This window comes from Somniosus microcephalus, unplaced genomic scaffold (assembly GCF_052327205.1).
Source record: "Somniosus microcephalus isolate GS21.2 unplaced genomic scaffold, FLI_Smic_1.0 unresolved_chr1, whole genome shotgun sequence".
Classification (NCBI taxonomy): Eukaryota; Metazoa; Chordata; class Chondrichthyes; order Squaliformes; family Somniosidae; genus Somniosus; species Somniosus microcephalus.
Genome location: NW_028225179.1, coordinates 174,952,598 through 174,958,597, shown reverse-complemented (window position 1 = coordinate 174,958,597; position 6,000 = coordinate 174,952,598). Strand labels below are relative to the sequence as shown.

Here is a 6,000-nt window from a genome sequence, read left to right as displayed (position 1 = left end):
AGAAGGAAAACACGGGTAATGACAAGGTTGGGAAACCTAGAGCCAAGCCAAAGTTCACTGATGAAGGTCAGCCTATTTGCTTTAAGTGCAACGGGGCGGGGCACATTGCCAAACAGTGTCCTCAGAAGCACGAGGTAGCAAACACATCCACCAATGCTGGCTGGGGTGCAGGAAAACTAACTCCCTCGATTGCCATGAGCCGGGCAATGCGAGGAAAACCTGCAGGCTCTCAGAACAGTACTGGTATTCGTGACAGATTTCTTGACCGTGCAGTAGGTAAATGTCCAGTAGTAGATCTCAAGATTGGGGGGGTTACTGCTAACTGTTTACTGGATACCGGGAGCCAAGTCAGCACTATTACTGAAGTTTTTTTTCCAGAGAGCACTTACTTGGGAGGGATGAGGATATGCTGCCTACAACCGGGTGGCTTAAGATCACTGCCGCCAACGGGTTGGACATTCCCTACTTGGGCTACCTTGAGTTAGACGTTGAAACTATGGGCATAACCTTACCCGAATGTGGTTTCCTGGTAGTCAAAGAGCATCAGCAGTCACAGCCTGCAGCACCAGGTCTTATTGGTATGAACATCATCAGCCGATGCAGACAACTAGTTCATGCTGAGTTTGACACTACTCTAGGGGGAAAGTTGGATTCAGATTGGAGGGAAGCATTTCAGCAAGTACAACAGTGTAACATCACTCCAAAGTCATCTTCTGTCCGTGTAGCTGGTAGGGGTGCTCTACATGTGCCTGCGTCTTCCATAGCTACAGTCTATGTAAAGGGACTTAAAACTCAGTCAGGTGGCAGCACTAAAATGCTGTTGGAGCCAGGTAACACACCATTGCCAGGTGGCCTGGTAGTTGTCCCCACTCTAGTTGAATCAAAGGGACATTTATTTCCAGTGCAGGTGGTAAATTTCTCTGAGGAGGATGTGTGGTTAAGCCCCAGGACCAGGCTTGGTATTCCGACTCAGGCAGAGTGTGTAGACAAGGACTCCTGTGAGGTGCGATTTCAACGCATCTCCGCTGACAGAGGAAGTAACTGTTGGCAGAAAAGAAGGACAGATGACAGACCAAGACATTCAGTTGCTTTTGGACAAACTACACATAGGTGGCACACAGGGCCAACAAGCAGTTAGGTGCACTTTTAGCCAGGTATTCGGAAGTATTTGCTTTTAAGGATGAGGACCTAGGCTACACTGATAAAGTTGAGCATGAGATTAACTTGGTAGATGACGCACCAGTTACAGAGCCATACCGTCGTATCCCACCTACACTGTACAAAGAGGTGAGGGACCACATCACTAAGCTTTTAAGAAAGCGTGTCATCCAGGAGAGCAATAGTTCATACGCTTCACCCATAGTGGTAGTTCGTAAGACTGATGGAGACATACGACTATGTGTTGACTTTAGGAAACTAAACTCAAAAACCAGACGTGACGCATTTCCTTTGCCCCGCATTGACGAGAGTTTTGATGCCCTTCATGGTGCAAAGTTCTTCTCGACCATTGATCTTGCAAGTGGGTACCACCAGGTTGCTGTTCGTGAAAGTGACAGGCCTAAGGCTGCTTTTACAACTCCTTTTGGCCTTTTTGAGTACCTCAGAATGCCTTTTGGTGTCTGTAATGGACCTGCGACTTTTCAACGACTTATGCAAGCGACTATGAGCGACTTAGTGTTCCACATCCTATTAGTGTATTTAGATGACATCCTTGTGTTCTCTCAGACCTTCCCGGACCATTTAGAGAGGCTTGAGACAGCTCTAAGACGACTGAAAGAGACAGGTTTGAAAGTAAAGCTTGAAAAGTGTCACTTCCTGCGGCAGGAAGTCAGGTTCCTTGGGCATCAAATTTCAGGGGAGGGTATAGGGACAGATCCAGAGAAAATTGCCGCCGTAAAGAAGTGGCCGGTCCCCAGTACAGTCAAAGATCTGAGGTCATTTCTTGGTTTCTGTAGTTATTACAGGAGGTTCATTGAGGATTTTTCTAAACGAGCTGGTCCTCTCCATGACGTAGTCAATGCATGCCTTAGGGAAGACAGCCCAGCAAAAGCAAAACGGTTGTTTGAAGGTTCATGGACAGCTGCGTGCCAAGCTGCTTTCGAACAGCTGAAAGAAAAGCTGATCAGTGCTCCAGTGTTAGGTTACGCAGATTTCACTCAGCCTTTTATTGTAGAGACGGATGCCAGTAACCTAGGATTAGGTGCCATCCTCCACCAGCAGCAGGGAGATAGGAAGAGAGTGATAGCATATGCCAGTAGGAGGCTCCGGAATGCTGAAAGAAATGACAGAAACTACAGCAGTATGAAACTAGAGCTCCTCGCCCTCAAATGGGCTGTTTCAGAGAAATTTCGAGGTTACCTTCTAGGTTCCAAGTTCACTGTCATAACAGATAACAACCCCCTGTGTCACCTTTCTACAGCTAAGTTAGGTGCTGTTGAGCAAAGATGGGTGGCTCAGTTAGCTGTTTTTGACTTTGACGTCAAGTACCGCCCAGGCCGCTGTAATGCAGCAGCAGATGCCCTCTCTAGGCAGCCGTTAGCAGGGGAGCCCGAGTCAGACAGTGGGGATGCAGACTATGATGGTTGTGTGGCCATATGTAATGTCACTCACAAGGGAACAGCTCTAGGACCAGACTTAGTGACAGCAGGAGTCAAGTGCTGTAAAGTCAGACAGATCCGTGTTTCGGACGCAGAAGAAAGTACTGAGCGTAGTGAGTTGCAGGGTAACACACCAACACTTCCCGGTTACTCTAAAGAGGAACTACGTAAGTTTCAGGACACAGACCCCACCCTCAGCGTGTTTAGGAAGTTTTGGGGTGAGCAGCGAAGGCCAACTTACAAGGAGAGGTCGCAGTTATCCAAGCTAGTATTATCCACGTTAAAGCAGTGGCCCCGTATTTGTGAGCAAGATGGTTTGTTGTACCGTGTAATCGAGGATGTCCATGTTGGTGAATGTCACCAGCTACTACTGCCCTCTTGTTTGAAAGAAGTCGTGCTTGAAGGTGTGCATGATCGTATGGGTCATCAGGGAATAGAGCGCACACAGAACCTTTTGAGACAGAGATGTTTTTGGGTTGGGATGTATGAGGATGTGGAACAGTGGGTCAAGAAATGCGAGAGGTGTGTTTTGACAAAAATGCCCCACCCCAAGATACATGCCCCTATGAAATCATTCCTAGCCTCCCGGCCCCTTGAAGTAGTTGCTGTAGATTTCACCATGCTGGAACCGGCCTCCGATGGTCGTGAGAATGTGTTAGTGGTGACCGATGTTTTCACTAAATTCACACAAGCCTTCCCTACTCGGGACCAAAAGGCTGATACCACGGCAAAAGTCCTTCTCAAAGAGTGGTTCATGAAGTATGGGGTCCCAGAAAGATTGCATTCAGACAGAGGTCGAAATTTTGAGAGTGAAATCATTGCCGAGCTGTGTAAGCTTTATGGTGTAAAGAAAACCCGCACTACCCCACACCACCCAGAAGGAAATGCTCAATGTGAGATTCAACAGATCTTTACATGATCTTTTGCGTACACTGCCTCCAGAAAAGAAGCGCCGCTGGCCTGAGCACTTATCTGAGTTGGTGTATGCCTACAATGTAACACCCCATGCTACGACTGGCTACTCACCGTACTATCTGCTTTTCGGGGTTCATCCACACCTTCCTGTAGATGCTTTATTAGGTCAGGAGCAAGTGTTAGACAAGAAACATGAGTGGTTGGTTGTCCACCAAGAGCGTTTGAAGGAGGCACATGCAAGGGCAAGAGAGTACACTGAAAAGAAATCAGCTCAAAGAATTGAACTTAACAAAGACAAAGTGTACTGTCCAACCATTGAGGTGGGTCAGTTGGTATACTTACGACACAGGCCTTTGGGTAGGAACAAAATTCAGGATGCTTGGGGTCCTACTGTGTACAGAGTGGTGGAGGTACAGGGTACTACACATGCAGTTGAGCCTGTAGAGGGCGGTCCTTTAAAAAGGGTCCATAGAGTTAATCTTAGGCCATGTGTTACCCCTGTCCCTGAGCCTAGGCGGACGAGAACCAAGTCCCCTGTCACCGTACCCCCTGTCACTCTTGACAGAATCGTTGCCAGAGCCCTCTGATACTGAGTTTGTTGTGGTAGAGGAAGTCACCTATCCAGAGTTAACTCAGGAGGAAAAAGTAAACAATGATCCTGTTGGTAACGCCCAAGATGTACAGGAATCAGAGGCTGTTTCTGAGCCAGAGCATTCAGATCCTTCTGAGTGTGGGACTGAGGTTGAGGTACCCATTCCGGCTCCTCGTAGAACTAAAAGAGCCAATGCTGGGGTAAACCCTAACCCATACCACTTGCCTCAGTCAGCCTGTAATGCAGTCTCACTCAGTCCTGAGGTGTTCTCTCATGTTTTATCGAGTCTGGGTACTGCATTTTTTCGAGAAGCTGTAAAAGAAGTGAAAAACGGGTGCTAAGTCACCGAGGACGTTGACTTTAAAGCAGGGGAGAATGTAGCCAAGTGGGAAAATGCAGTGAATATTTAAGTCCACTAGATGGCGCGGTTCATTTTCCCCTTTAGAATTTGAAAAAAGGAGAAAAGGATTAGGGGTAGGGCCATGTGATGCCAAAGGAACCTCCCCTTTCTTCACAGCCTCCATTTTCTAGATCCAGCGTGAGGGATGTGCTCTGAGGAGAGTTGGGGTGAATATGACTTTTGAAATGAACTTAGTCTGCGTAAAGTACAACTAAAACAGCATTTAGTGCAGCCAGACATAGTTTTAAAGTGATATTGTTTCCCAAATCACTCGATATCACGGGGATGCTTGCAGATTGTCCCACCATGTGCTGGTGTTAACCTTTGTTAAAATTGTTGTTGAGTCCTTGGGGCTACGTTTCGAACGAGTTTAATACTTTCTGTTTGCTTGTAAGAGGTAACAAGTGATAACGGGACATACGAATGTATGGTATGATATGTTTTGTTTTGTATAATGATTGTTAGCTAATTAACTACCTGCACCTGTGGTTTACCTCATGTTCTGTTTTACAGCAAGCCACTGCCGTATTTTATCGACTGTGTTTTATGTATTTACAATTTCATCCTAAACCTAGACCCAAGTTATTAATACAGAATAAAAAACCCCAAAAAACGAAAGTTCGTGTCCTGTGCTGCTCCATTTCGCCAGGCTACATACAAATGCTATGATTTAGAAACAGACATAGAAAAATAGGAGCAGGACTTGGCCATTCGGCCCTTCGAGCCTGCTCCACCATGCAACACGATCATGGCTGATCCTCTATCTCAATACCCTATTGCCACTCTCTCCCCATACCCCTTGATGCCTTGTGTATAGAAATCTCAAATCTCCTTAAATATATTCAGTGACTTGGCCTCCACAGCCTTCTGTGGTAGAGAAGTCTACAGGTTAACCACCCTCTGAATAAAGAAATTTCTCCTCATCTCAGTCCTAAATGTCCTACCCTGTATCCTGAGACTGACGCCTCATTCTAGACACCCCCCCCCAGCCAGGGTTAACATCCTCCCTGCATCCAGTCTGTCTAGCCCTGTCAGAATTTTATACGTTTCAATGAGATCCCCTCTCATTCTTCTAAACTCTAGTGAATACAGACCTAGTCAACCCAATCTCTCCTCATACGACAGTCCTGCTATCCCAGGAATCAGTCTGGTGAACCTTCGCTGCACTCCCTCTATGGCAAGTATATCCTTTCTTAGTTAAGGAGACCAAAACTGCACACAGTACTGCAGGTGTGGTCTCACCAAGGCCCTGTATAACTGTAGTCAGACATCCTTGCTCCTGTACTCAAATTCGCTTGCAATGAAGGCCAGCATATCATTTGCCTTCCTAACTGCTTGCTGCACCTGCATGATTTCATTCAGTGACTGGTGTACAAGGACACCCAGGTCCCTCTGTACATCAACATTTCCCAATCTAGCACCATTTAAATAATACTCTGCCTTTCTGTTTTTCCTACCGAAGTGGATAGCTTCACATTGATCCACGTTATACTGCA

General features: G+C 46.6%; 1 long non-coding RNA gene across 1 annotated transcript in view; it reads right to left on the bottom strand.

Annotated features, from left to right (window-relative positions):
• Positions 1-805: 805 nt before the first annotated feature.
• LOC147096598 (uncharacterized) overlaps positions 806-6,000 on the bottom strand; it is a 35,990-nt gene continuing 30,795 nt past the window's right edge. Inside the window, exon 4 of the long non-coding RNA XR_015074663.1 lies at positions 806-1,041. This is a non-coding gene — a long non-coding RNA (uncharacterized LOC147096598). The remainder of the gene's footprint in view (positions 1,042-6,000) is intronic.